General features: G+C 49.2%; 1 protein-coding gene across 3 annotated transcripts in view; it reads left to right on the forward strand.

The window, feature by feature from the left end:
• Nucleotides 1-13,123, forward strand: part of LOC144824974 (ATP-dependent RNA helicase DDX25-like) — a 2,510,053-nt gene that overhangs the window by 2,158,102 nt on the left and 338,828 nt on the right. The window lies entirely within an intron of this gene.

Raw genomic sequence — 13,123 nt, forward strand, 5'->3', positions numbered from 1 at the left:
CCCACACTATATTACGAGGGGAACTGTATCTGTTGGCAGTGGAAAAAGTCATCCGTCTAGCTCTAGCTCTTAATGTGGGCTACATATCTGGTATCTTCCAGTAGCCTCCTCTCGAAGGACCAAGAGGACCTTACCCTTTCGCACATCTCTCTTTGGTATGTAATTACTAGGGGATTATGGTCTGAAATTACCATGGGTAGCCTGGATATACTAACTCTATTAATTTCGGGGGTGGAAATAAACAGGTAATCAATTTGGAATATTTCTGAGCTGGATTTGAAAAATAGGTGACTCCAGGATTTTGGGGCTCCTTAGTCCCCCAGATATCCACTAATCCGAGCGAATCCATGAGGGCATTTATAGCCCTGAAAACCCTGGGTTTGCGCCCAGCATAATACCCACCATTGACCCAGTCTGCAGAGATATTTAAATCCCCGCATACTATCAACGGTGCCCGCCAACTAGCCAATTCAATTTCCAGATGATTAAAGATCTCCGGGTCATCACCATTCGAGCCATACACTATGCACAGAGTATAGCCCATTTCTACTTCTGCTAAAGCCCATATACCACAGCTATCTACCTTCGTCCTTTTCACACCTCCCAAAGATCTCCTAATCAATATGGCGACCCCCCTAATTGTAGAGGATTGGGATGAACAGACGGCCAACTCAAACCCATTAATAGACCGCAAATTCTGCTTTGACCAGGGAATGTGGGTCTCCTGGAGGCATAGCACATTGATCTTATTAAATTTTACAAAATAAGCCAGTCTTTGTCTCTTCTACCAGTCGTTCAATCCACCCACATTCATTGTACAAATTCTAATGTGTGCCATCCTTACTTTTAATTCGGCCCTCCAACCGACCATAGATCTTATACCTTCCAAGGTTCCTTAGATACCCTTTTAGTCCAAATAATACGACCACAAATACAATATCAATGATGCACCATTTCCTCCCATTTTCTTTTTTCGCCCTACCACACCCACCCACCTCCCTCACAGTCCCACACCCCCACCCAACCCCTCTACAACCCAACCCCCCTACAACCCAACCCCCCCTGCGTCCCCCCCCACTCAGTGAGGCGCACAGAGCTGAACTGTGCATGTGATGAACGTGCAGTGTTTGCGGTGAGGACAGCAAAATACACCTCTTAAACCTACATTGAGCCCAAAAATACAAGACATGTGAAAAACCAAAACACTAAAAGCAAGGCACAAGGAGCAGCTATCCTTCAACTATAGAGGCACCGACTATTACCCTTATGATATGCCCCATAGAAAGCCTATTTGCCCAAACTGTCTAGATACTCCTTGGCCTTGATTTCTGAAGAGAAGTACAATGTTTTTCCCTCATTAATGACTTTTAACTGCGCCGGGTTGATTAAGTAGGCTTGGAGTTTCCTGTCCTGGAAGGGTTTGATCAACCCCCTAAGATGCCAGCGCCTTTCCACAGTCACGTGGCAAAAGTCAGGGCGGACAAAAAACGACACCCCATCACAGCTTCTCCTGGCATCAGGTCTTGCCCTCTCTGCAATTGCCTGTCGTAAAATAAAATTGCCAAGAAATATCAGCACCGCTCTGGGTTTATCGCCTTCTTTAGCATTCCTACGTACTTTAAAGGGGGTACGATGGACTCTTTGTAGTTCATTTGGCCAGTCCCAACCGGACAGCTCGGGAAAGGCTTGCTGGAAGAGCTTAATGACATGAGACCTGATGTCGGACCCCTCGATCCCCTCCGGAATTCCCAGGACTCTCAGATTGTTCCTTCGAAGCCTATTTTTACCATCTCTTCCAGCTTCCATTGTATGTCTGTAACCTGGGAGTACTGTGAGTCCACCTTAGCCACCGCTCCTGCCACCTCGGTTTCCGTAGCCACCACCCTCTCCTCCAAGTTTGAGACTCTATCCCCCATGGTAGCACAGGCCCTGGAGAGTTTCCTAACCACTCCCTGCATTTTCCTCATAGCAGCCTGGGATTTGTGACTGTCTTGATGCGTTTCCTCTCTGTGTGCTAAGATCTCTTGGTGTATCGTCTCTAGCAGGGACAATTGTGTCTGTTCCAACAGAGGGCTACCTTGCAGTGGTAAAGCCGAGGAGTGGTCCCAGGTTAGTTCTCGTCGCAAGTGAGCTTGACCCCCTGCGGCGTTTTGGAGTTTCAAAGCTGTAGCCGGCTGATCATTCTCGGGTCGCTTTCTGATTCCACAAAAGAGCTACATTCATCCTCGTCTTCAGACCACTCTGCCCCCCCCCATCTGAAACAGAATAGAAGGCTTCGCTTGGGACACTCTCTTTTTCAATGCTGGTTCCAGTCGCCCCTTCTATAGCTTAATCCAGACCAGCTCCTGGGAGTACTATTGTGCCAGATAGTTCGCCACTGGTCCCCACACCAGCACTTTGAGCCGAGGATTGAGGATCACCCCCTAGCTGCCCAATCCCAGGGTGGCTTGTAGGGGGCTCCTGGTTCCCCTTGCTAGCGGTATCCAAATTTACTGCCTCCAAGCCGCTTTCGAGAATTACTATTTCGGTTAGAGTCTCAGGAGCCAAGTCCAAGTCGCCGGCTACCTCGGGGACATTATCCGCTCCCAGCTCTTTAGAGCCTTTCTCCTTACCCGCTTTTGTAAATAAGTGGACAATTGTAGTAGCCTGCCGAGTCTTAGGAGCGCCTTGCTGCCTCTTCTTTAGCTGGGGCTGGGATTGGAGCTGACTATCCCCACATATATCATCAGGGTCGACGTTCTCATTTTCCCCCTTTAAGGCTCCCTTTTTCTTCATGCTATTGGCCTTTGATCCCAGATTCTGTTTGGGGGCCATACCTCTCACCGACAACCGCCTCTGCTGACTCCCAAATTGGCTGTGACCACTGCCAGCGCCCGCTGTCTCCAACAACCACCTCTGCTGACTCCCAAATCGGCTGTGACCACTGCAGGCTCCCGCGGTCTCTGCTCCCGATTTCACCTTGCTCCGCAGACTCCGCCGACTCCGCATCAGGCTCCACCCTCCTGCTTCTGAGTAGCGTCCTCGACCGGGAGCGAGTCTCTCCAGCATCCACACCACTGCCCGCAGGAGCAATCTCGTTGAGGCGGACCCGGTAAGAGCTGACAACATTACCGCGATCGGACACCAGGCTAGAACACAGTTTTTTCCGCCGCTCCTTGCTGTATGCTTAAGTCGCCATCGGGCTGACACCAAACAGCTTCCTCACCGCACCTCTGCACCGGCCACTAAGCGGCCACCATCTTGCCCCGATCGTGTGCATTACGGACATGGGTCTGTTCCATTCCACCACGTATCGAAGACAAGTTGCCTGGAAGCAGGCGGAAAGAAGGGGGGAAACCCAGGCCGCCAGACGCTTTCGGTGATGTAGTAGCCGAAAAAGCAAAGCGAGGTCTCTTATTATCCCACAGGAATCTGTTCAGAAGAGTTTGCAATCGTCGCAGCATGCCTGGCGGTGGTGTAAGGGGCAGCATCTGGAAGAGATAGAGTACTCGGGGGAGCACTGTCATTTTGATCGCGGCAAGTCGGCCAAACCAGGACAGTTTAAGACGTGACCACTCAGCCAGGGACTTAGCAACCTGCTCCGCCAGCCCAGAATAGTTTTGCGAGAGGGTCGTGGGCAGCGTTGGGGCAAGACGTATACCCAGGTAAGTGATAGACGAATGCACCCACTGAAAGTCAAAATCACGCTGCAGGTCGACTACATCAAGGTCCGGAATGGAGACATTAAGGATTTGCGACTTAGCAAAGTTGACCTTGAACCCTGCCGCCTTATGAAAGGCCCAAAGCTCAGTGGACAAGCACCGCAAGGATGTATGGGGGTCAGTCAGTGCCAAAATGACGTCATCCGCATATAAACTGATTTTATCTGTGTCGGCCCCAAAGTGAACCCCCGAAATACTGGCATGGGCTCGCACGCGCTGGGCAAAGGGCTCCATGTAGAGTGCGAAAAGCAGCGGCGAGAGCGGACACCCCTGACGTGTCCCTCTAGCGATGAAAACGGGAGCAGATTTACAGCCGTTAACTCTCACCACCGCCTTGTGCTCCACATAGAGGCATCGGATCCAGCGTAAAAAGTTGTTTCCCATGCCAAAGGTTTTCAATACCTCAAACATGTAGTCCCAGTCCACGCGGTCAATAGCTTTCTCCGTGTCTATGGAGAGCAGAAAAGCCTGGGTCTTGGAGAGGTGAATCAAATCCAGTAAGTGGAGCAGTCTCCTTGTATTGGCTCCCCCCTGTCTGGTCGGTATAAATCCCGCCTGGTCGGGTTCGATCACCCCATCCATTAAGGGGCTAAGCCTCGCCGCCAGCACACCTGCAAAGAGCTTAGCATCAATGTTGAGGAGCAATATCGGCCTGTACGAGCCACACTCGGTCGGTTCCTTCCCAGGCTTGAGGATCACCGTTATGGCCACCTCAGTCATGGAAGGGGTGACCACCCCAATATCAAGGATGGAATTAAAAATACGGGTCAAAAAGGGGGCCAACTCCCTGCAAAACGTTTTATAGAATATGGTCGAGTACCCGTCCGGTCCAGGGGATTTAGCCAGCTTGAGTCGGGAGATGGCTGAGATAACCTCCTCAATAAGGATCGCCGAGTCCAGCATTTCAGTCGACTCGGGGAGGAAGGGAGTAATGTGAGCAGATGCTAAGTATTCGGCTATGGACTCCTGCATGAACCCCTCCCTTGTGTATAGAGTTTGGTAAAAGTGGCAAAAGGTGTCGAGGATGGCCGCGTCAGTGTTGTGTGGTGTCGCACTGCTGTCTTTGATTTCGGCTATGGCATGGGACTGTACCCGCGCTCGCAGCCTGTGCGCCAGCATTCTACCCCCTTTTATCCCCACAGATGTAGAATTTATGGCGCAGTCGCAGCAAAGCATAAGCCGCCCTGTCAAGGTCGAGATGTTTGAGAATGCACCTCTTCGTTTCCAGTTCTCTCCACACCCTTGGGGCCCCCGTTCTCTTGAGGATAGTTTCCAAGCCGCGTACATCCTCCTCTAGCTCTGTGCGCTTTTCCTTGCGTAGTTTAGCATAAGTGGCCGCCAGCGCAATGAAGTCCCCTCTAACTACTTGCTTCAGGGCCTCCCAGGTTGATGCCAAGGACGTATCTACCACCGGATTATCTGCAAAATAGTGTGTGATAGTGTCCAGAATCTTAGTTACTACGTCCTCCGAATGCAGTAGAGAGTCCCGCAGGCGCCACCCCGCCGACGGGGGCCTGATGTTACATAGTGAGATCTTCACTGATATGAGCGAGGTGAAATTTCTGCATCAGATAAGTGAGGCAAAAAGGCTGACGTAGCCAAGAAGTGGTCATGGCGCACATATGTTTTGTGTGCCGCTGAATAATAAGTGATGTCGCGTTCCTGGGGGTGTTGGACTCGCCACACATCATGTAATCCACCCTCAGCCAACCATTGCTTCCCATCCTGTGACCATGCACCAGCCTTCTGCGAGCGCTGCCCCAATCTATCCATCCCTCCCTCCATCAAAATCTCCTCCAATCAAAATCAGCGCATCCGGGGACGCTAAGACCTGCGCAAGAGCAGCGCGGAGGAAGGGTTCCTGTTGAGTAATCGGAGCATACACGGACCCTACCGTGAAGGTCACCGTTCCCCACTAAACCCACACTGCCAGGAATCTACCCCTGATGTCCACTATCTGCGAGAGCACCTTACCATGCACACGACTACTAAATAGTAATGCCACTCCATTTTTCTTGTTCGGGCCAGTGGACCAGTACTGCACAGGGAAACGCTTGTCCTGCATCCGTCATATCTTTGGCAAGCAAGTGGGTTTTCTGCAACAGACACACATCACCATCAGAGTTCCCCAAAAGGGACAATATCGCAGCACGTTTCATATGACTATTGAGGCCACGGACATTCAGGCTTACTACTCTCAGTTCTCTAATCATTGCAACAGAGCCCTAAAAGAGACATAGCTAACCGGCATGCAATGTCTAAGCCCGGCTTACCCCCACGAGGACACACAACCCATCGGAGGTGCACACATTGCTGCAGAGGTACTGGTGTTCCTCCACTATATTCCATTCCACTCCACATGAGGGCCATAATATCCATCACACTGCCCCCCGCAGTCCACATCAAACACCTCCAGGGTGACCTGTAAGTCAGCGCCTTGCCCGCCACAGTCATACCGGAGGACCAGACTCCCTCCTTCGTTACGAAACTCTCCAGTAGCTGATTCGGAGCCCCCCGTTGCCGCCCCCAAATCCACCAGAACCCCCCCACACACCCCCCCCCACCTGAAGAAGACCACATTAGATCAGTGCAGAACAAAACAAGAAGGAGAAATAAGCAACAGTCCGTTGAATAGGCCCTAATGGCAAGGAAACATGGCAGGCAACCAAAGCATTCCCTCTTCCTGATACAGGACATTCCCTGCAACACGGACATTTACAGGTACCTCAAGAGGTCCCCTTCCAGACCCCCCGGCGCCAGGCTAATCCCTGAGAGGCCATGCAATAGATGTAAAGCCTATAGGCGTTCCCGGGAGCGTCTGTTACCAAGGCCACCGCATCCCCCCTCTCCTTCAGGCTGAGCGACCTGTCCGGCTTCATAGTTGGCGCTTGCTTCCTATTTTCTGCCACTCTGCGGAGCGTCTATGACTGCGCTCAGGGGAGCTACTAGGCTCAGACGGGGTAGTCGGTCTCTCCAAACCCAAGATAGAGCGTGCCGCCTCCAATGACCGAACCTGAACCGATTTAGACTTCCACTTAAATATAAGCCTAAACGGGTGCCCCCACGAATAGGGGACCCCCTCCTCCCTCAGGTACGTTGTGATAGGCTTAAAGTCTCTTCGCTTTAGGAGTGTAGAAGCAGCTAAGTCTTGGAACAACACCGGGTGGTGGTCACGGAAGTGAAGGGGGACGATGTTGCGTGCCCGCCTCAAGATCCTCTCCTTAAGTTGGAAGTCGTGCACACAGACGAGGATATCCGGAGGGGGAGATTTGGCGCCCCTCGGTAAACCCACACGATGCACCCGAGCCATTTTAATCTCCTGCAGACTATCCTCATTCAGGATATGCTTAAAGAGGGCCTCCACGTACTCTCGTAGATCTGCACCTTCACCCTTCCACGGCACCGCTCTGATCCGTATATTATTCCGCCAAGATCTGTTTTTGAGATCTTCGGTGTGAGCCTGCAGGTCCAGGTTCTGCTCGGTGAGTCGGATCATGTCTTGCTGCAGGCGGTGGATATCCTCAGCTATACATAGATCATGGTCCTCCAGGGTTGCGACCCGTTCCCCCACATTGTCTACATCGCGGCGTAGTTCTCTCATATCTGAGGCAAGCTGTGTGTGCAATTCGGTGATATCTTCCTTGATGGCGGCAAATAGCTCAAGCATGAACACCTTAGTCGCAGGAGCATCGTTGTCAGCTTGGCGTGGAGAGATGTTAGTGACTGGCGAGGCGGACTGCTGGACGGGTTTCTGGCTACTGTCCTTAGGCAGTTTTCTTTTTTAGGCTGGGTGGCCGCCATTTTGTCGTCACTGGGGGCCTACCGCGGAGACGAAGGTACGCCTGCCACTCGCGCCGGGCTCGCCATCCTTGACGCCGGTCAACGCTGTCAGTCGGGCCAACTGCAGTAAGCTTCTTCTTGCCCTGGCGCACCTCGCTTATACGACAATCCACTCCGTCACAGCGGGGCCCCAGTGAAGGGAATTGTCACTTAAGGGGCGACGAGGTAGACAGCCGCTACTTCTGATAGCCCGGTACCAGCCAGTCTCACGCCCAATTGTAGTGGTTAGCTTGCCCAAGTTAAGTTCGGTGAGCTAAGGCCCAACTAAGGCCCTCCGCAGGGCATGCGCCCCCCTAACTAGAGGGACAGGCCGCAAGGCGCTCTTCCGGCCGAAAGCCTAGATACAGGCGGATATATATGCTGGCAATGTTAGGAGACGGGGCGCAATTATTCCCCCTAACTAGAGGGACAGGCCACAAGGCGCTCTTCCGGCCGAAAGCCTAGATACAGGCGGATATATATGCTGGCAGTGTTAGGAGACGGGGCGCAATTATTCCTCCGGGCCGGACGCAACCGCGTGGCCCCTCACTGTCCGTTCCTGCACCGGTCTGATAGCGCTGGGCACCCCCGCTCAACACAGGACTCCCGGGCCCCCTGGGCCCTCCTCCCGGTCCCGCCGCCCACCGAAATACGGGCCAAAAGCTCACAGCACCCCCGGCACCAGTCAGCCATCTCTCACCTTCACCGCAGCTTGTAGATATATGGGCTTGCGCGGGAGCACTCACCCGCCAAGCGGGGATCTCTAACTCGGCAGCCACTTTCAGTGGAAGCCCCGTATTCGCCGCTCCGTCCAGGCCCTTCACTCCAGACCCAGCTGTCGCTCCGGTAGTAGAGTCCGGGCTACCCGCCAGTCAGACCTCTAGGCCCGTGGCTGCACTCAATACCAGGCCCCGGAGACCGCCAGTCACCTCCGGAGCTCTCTCCGCTTCACCTCCACCGCCGGGGCAACGTAGCGGCCCACAGCGCCATGCAGCAGTCTGCACAGGTCTCCGAGGGTCCTCTTCCCCGGCACCAGCGTCGACGGAGGGCAATCGGGGCTGGCGCCACATATCTCCGTTCCTGCCGCGCCGCACCACTAGGCCCCAGCGCCGCCGGTCCGCTTCTGCAATGTGGGCTCGACTCTCTCACCTTGCATCCTGACTCGGATGCCAGGGATCCTGGACTGTAGGGCCCCCACCCGTCATCAAGGGCGCCACTTCCGCCGCACCGCCAGAGGGCTTAGATACCTCGCACCCCTCCGGAGGCGGCCGAAACGCAGGTCCCGGTCTCTCCCGCCTCGTCACCCGGGTAGGCCTCACCGCAGCTCACTGCCAAAGTGGCCGATGTGGGGCCGAAAAACACTTATCAGAGCCCCTCGACCTCCTGGGCCATGCTAGTGCAATTTTCAGGCGTGGATGGGCACCGCAAAGGCCTGCTATACAAGGCTAGTAGAAGCGTGGCGCCAGAGGGACCGAAAACGCGCCCTACTCTGCCGCCATCTTGGCCACGCCCCTCCAGGATTTTCTTTTAGTTCGGGCTTTACAGGTTTCCCTCCCAAACTATCTCGTCCTAGTTCTTCATAGGATTTTTCAATAATTCTGGCAAGTTCATACAGTTGCTCAGTAATATCGAGTTCTTTTAATTTTTGGCGGATTGCCATGGATGCTGCTTCACCTTTAATGTTTGCTAATAAGATAGCTGAGACCGGTTTGAAATCTTTCAGTCATTTCATACCAAGATTCAAGGCTGGTTCTGGATTGTCTTCATTTTGAATCTGTCTCGGAACATCTGGTATCACCGCCATAGACAGGACACCATGTGTTTTTGTGTAAATTGAATCAAAGACTGTACCCCAAGTGTCACAGTCCTTCACATGTGGTGCAATCACCATTGGTAAACAGATTGTTAGAATCCTGTGTTTCTCATGAGGTGTACTATCGGGAAATACTGCCTCTATTTGAGTAATTTTCTGGGCTAACCAGAATGGAATTTGTTCCCTTTTTGCGGGCATTTTACCGATTAGTGACTGTATAGTCTGTGGTGTGATTTTGTTTGTGTTCCCCTGATGAGGGGTGTGCTGTGGAATTCTTATAGCAGGTTGGACTGTTAACGTCCGCATGACATATTGTACCAATTGCCTATGTATTTTTATTAATTGTTTTAGCTGAGCTAACAGTTCTACATCTGACATTCTTTCAATGTCAGGATGTGGTGTATAGCTGGCAAGTACCGGTCCTGTAGCTTCTGGTCTATCTGGTGGACCGAGCCTGGTAATGTGATTTTGATGTTGTAGGGCGCCTTTAAACCAGGGCTAATGCTCTTGGTAAAGTAGTGGAATTTCAACATCCTCAAAAGGAACGTATTCCGCTGGATGTTCTTCCATCTTGTAGAAGTGGAGCACATGTGTAGTTGGATTTGCTTGTGGAAAGATAATCCATGAATAGAATACCTCTGTCTGCCGATATTCATGTGCCTCTATGACGAATATAACTGTACCACCTCTCGGTGATACGACATTTTCTAAAAGTTTTATAGCTATGGTTTTTCTTACGTTTTCCGGGATGATTATGGTATCCGCGTCGTCTTCATTAAACCCTGTAACGTCTAAACCCGGTTGGGCTGCTGCAGCTCCACCGGTTGTGGTGTTGTCGTTATTCAACATTGTTTAATGAAAGTTTTAGCTGAGCAAGTTTCAAGGAAATAAAGATAAAGCGCACAATATTTTGTAACACTGTATCCTTCAATGTTGAACAAAACCAAAGCTAATACAAAGTATTTTTCGTCCTACTCAGTTTATGGCAGATATGTTATCCTTTAACCCACTCCAGATGTCTATTGGAGTATTTATGGGATAAATGGGTCTCTGTGAAAAGCACGACTCTATCTAGCATTAAATTAGTGCCTTACCAAATGTTGTAATGAACAAAATAATGCCACTACTGTTTCACTATTTCTTCTCAATCTTGGAAACCGTATGGATTAGACACTATGGTCCATTGAACAATCAAAACTGAATAAATATTTTTGTTTTATTTTTTCTGTTTCAAAAAAATCTTTTGGTGATTATTTCACCAAATCATTACACAATACAAGACCTTCTCTACATAAAATAAAATTTTTACACAAATGCTAATATACACATCTTTACACACTTCAAGAATTAACAAATTTCAGACGTTCAAACACAATCGTACCCTCATACATACACAGCCAAACACATTTTTACATATATATACACACATATATATACATACACTGGAATTGCAATATTCACAGTAAGCCATAAAAAATCAATAAATTTCCATCACTTAAGTTTTGAAACAAGTTTTAAATTCCTCCTTTTTGTTTAAATGGCATCAATTGTCTACGCGTTTCGAACTCACATTGGTGGGGGAGTTCTCATCAGGACAGAAAGCTCTATAATTGTGGAGCTGAAAGGGATATTTTTTAAGTTTCCCGGCGGAACACAATTATCCACATAAAACCGTGAATTTATGAATGGGGTCACGGAGGATTGCTTGGGGGGGCGCCGTGCAGTCTGACTTGTTACTTGTCGGCTGCTTGAATTCTAGGGATCGAGGAGGGCGGACCGGCTCTAGATTCGAGATATCGTTTGTGGACCCCCTTCAGTCGGAGGGGATCGATTTTTTTTTTCCCCCGCGTTGTGGTCAATCGCAACGTCGGTCCCGTGTGTGCGTTTCACTTCCGGTTTCGCAAGGAATCCTTCCAGTAGTGGCATTATTTTGTTCGTAAGGTGATTGTGGCTCAGCCTTACTGTTTTTTTGTTACCAAATGTTGGACGCCATGTAGTGTAGTTCCTATATTCCCAATAGGCTGTGCGCATTGTAATAATATATCCTATAGTTTAGACGTAGGACTGAGGTCTATTAGGTCTCTATCGAATACATCAGACTTAATTGTGAGTGCCAGCTAGCTGGGAGGTCACTAGAAACTTTCTTGAATTCACAAGAAGGGATTAGTTTCTGACAACCTCATAAACATGACAACTTTGTTTCCCCAAGGTAAAACTGATCATCAAAGTCATGGAAACAATAGATAGATATTTTACTTAGTCAATAGTGCATGCTTCATTTCACCAGAGATGCAGAGAAATAGAGAGACAGGCTTTTTCAATAAAAAGGTTTTATTGAACAGTCTTCTTTCTCAAGCATAATAAATGAACTGCTACAATCGTAAAACTGGTTGTAAAATATAATGCATACAGTATAAAGAGTAGAGTAAAATAATACTGTAAGAGCATTGTATGGTGCCTAAACTATATATAAATACATACATAAATAACAGAGGCTAAAAGTACTCAACTGGTGCTTCTAAAATACCCCTACCCTGATGTACCTAACCTAAGCTTAGTACGAGGGAATAAGTAAGTGAGGTGTAGCATAAATGTAGTATTCTTTTGGCAAGAATCTGTCCAAGATTTCTCTTAGGATCTAATCAGCTCCGTACCTTAGTTTGGAATGAAGAAGGTCAGGCTGAGGATTCGATTTCCCAGCAACCCACAAGGGTAGCCTGGAACCACTGAAGCTGGATTTCTCGGCAGGAGAAAAGACAGCGTCTCTCATAGTGCATCTGCTGGAGGGTCGGCTTCCTGCGGCACTTGCTGTAGCAGGATGCGTCGGGCAAGTAGATAGTCGAGCTGCTCCAAACCACCGTGTGTTTGCTAAGGCAAGTGTGGGCATAATTATACCTTGAAGTTGCCGTGTTTGACGTAAAGGTGGACATAATAACGTCATTAAAGACTCTCGGTTCTTTGAAACCTCCATGAGTTCTTGGACAAGTCAGTTCTTGAGCACGGGAAAGTCCCTATCTGCTGAAGCCGAGTTTTCCAAGAAATCGTTGTAGATTTTCGCAACTTGTGGAAGTAGCCCTGCTGTATTTGGACTGCATGAGCTATGTCTAAATATGGTTATGATTCTTATGCCTATATAAGGACATAGTGATTTATACCTATATAAGGGCATGAATCGGGAAATTTACAATAGGGTCCTAAAATGGTTTACAACAAGGTTATATACATGTTCCATGGATCCAACAAGATATTTTATCCAAAGCTTAGAGAAAAACCAGTAGACTGGTACAGGCAAGTCGAAAGGTTTGTGAAAGTCTCGAAAGTTTTGCTGAAGGATTTAGATGGTATATTTGACATTGTTTCTGCTGATTTATGGGCAGAATGTAAAATTTCAGTAGATTGGTCTAACGATGAGTACCCAAGAGTGGCAAAAACAGGAGCCCCTTCAGAAGATGTAACGAAAAAAGATCATCAAGTAATTACTTACCTGAAAGGAAAAATTCCCCCAAAAGAAACTGATTGAATAAAAATAGACAGAACAACTCAAGAAAAAAAGATGTTAGTACATGCATATTATGAACGGCTTTTACAGGTGTTGAAGCAGTACAGTGGGTTGGAAAACATTGAAAACAAGGACATGACACATTTTGTATATCGTTTTGTGTCTGGGTTAAGGTTAGATATATCACAAATGATTAAACAGCACATGTTATGCTGGCAAGCGAAGCCCATAGATGAAATCCTTAAGTATGCAAAGTACTGTGGGGATGAGATCGACAATAGACGAAAGAAT

Source organism: Lissotriton helveticus, chromosome 3_1, assembly GCF_964261635.1.
Source record: "Lissotriton helveticus chromosome 3_1, aLisHel1.1, whole genome shotgun sequence".
NCBI lineage: Eukaryota > Metazoa > Chordata > Amphibia > Caudata > Salamandridae > Lissotriton > Lissotriton helveticus.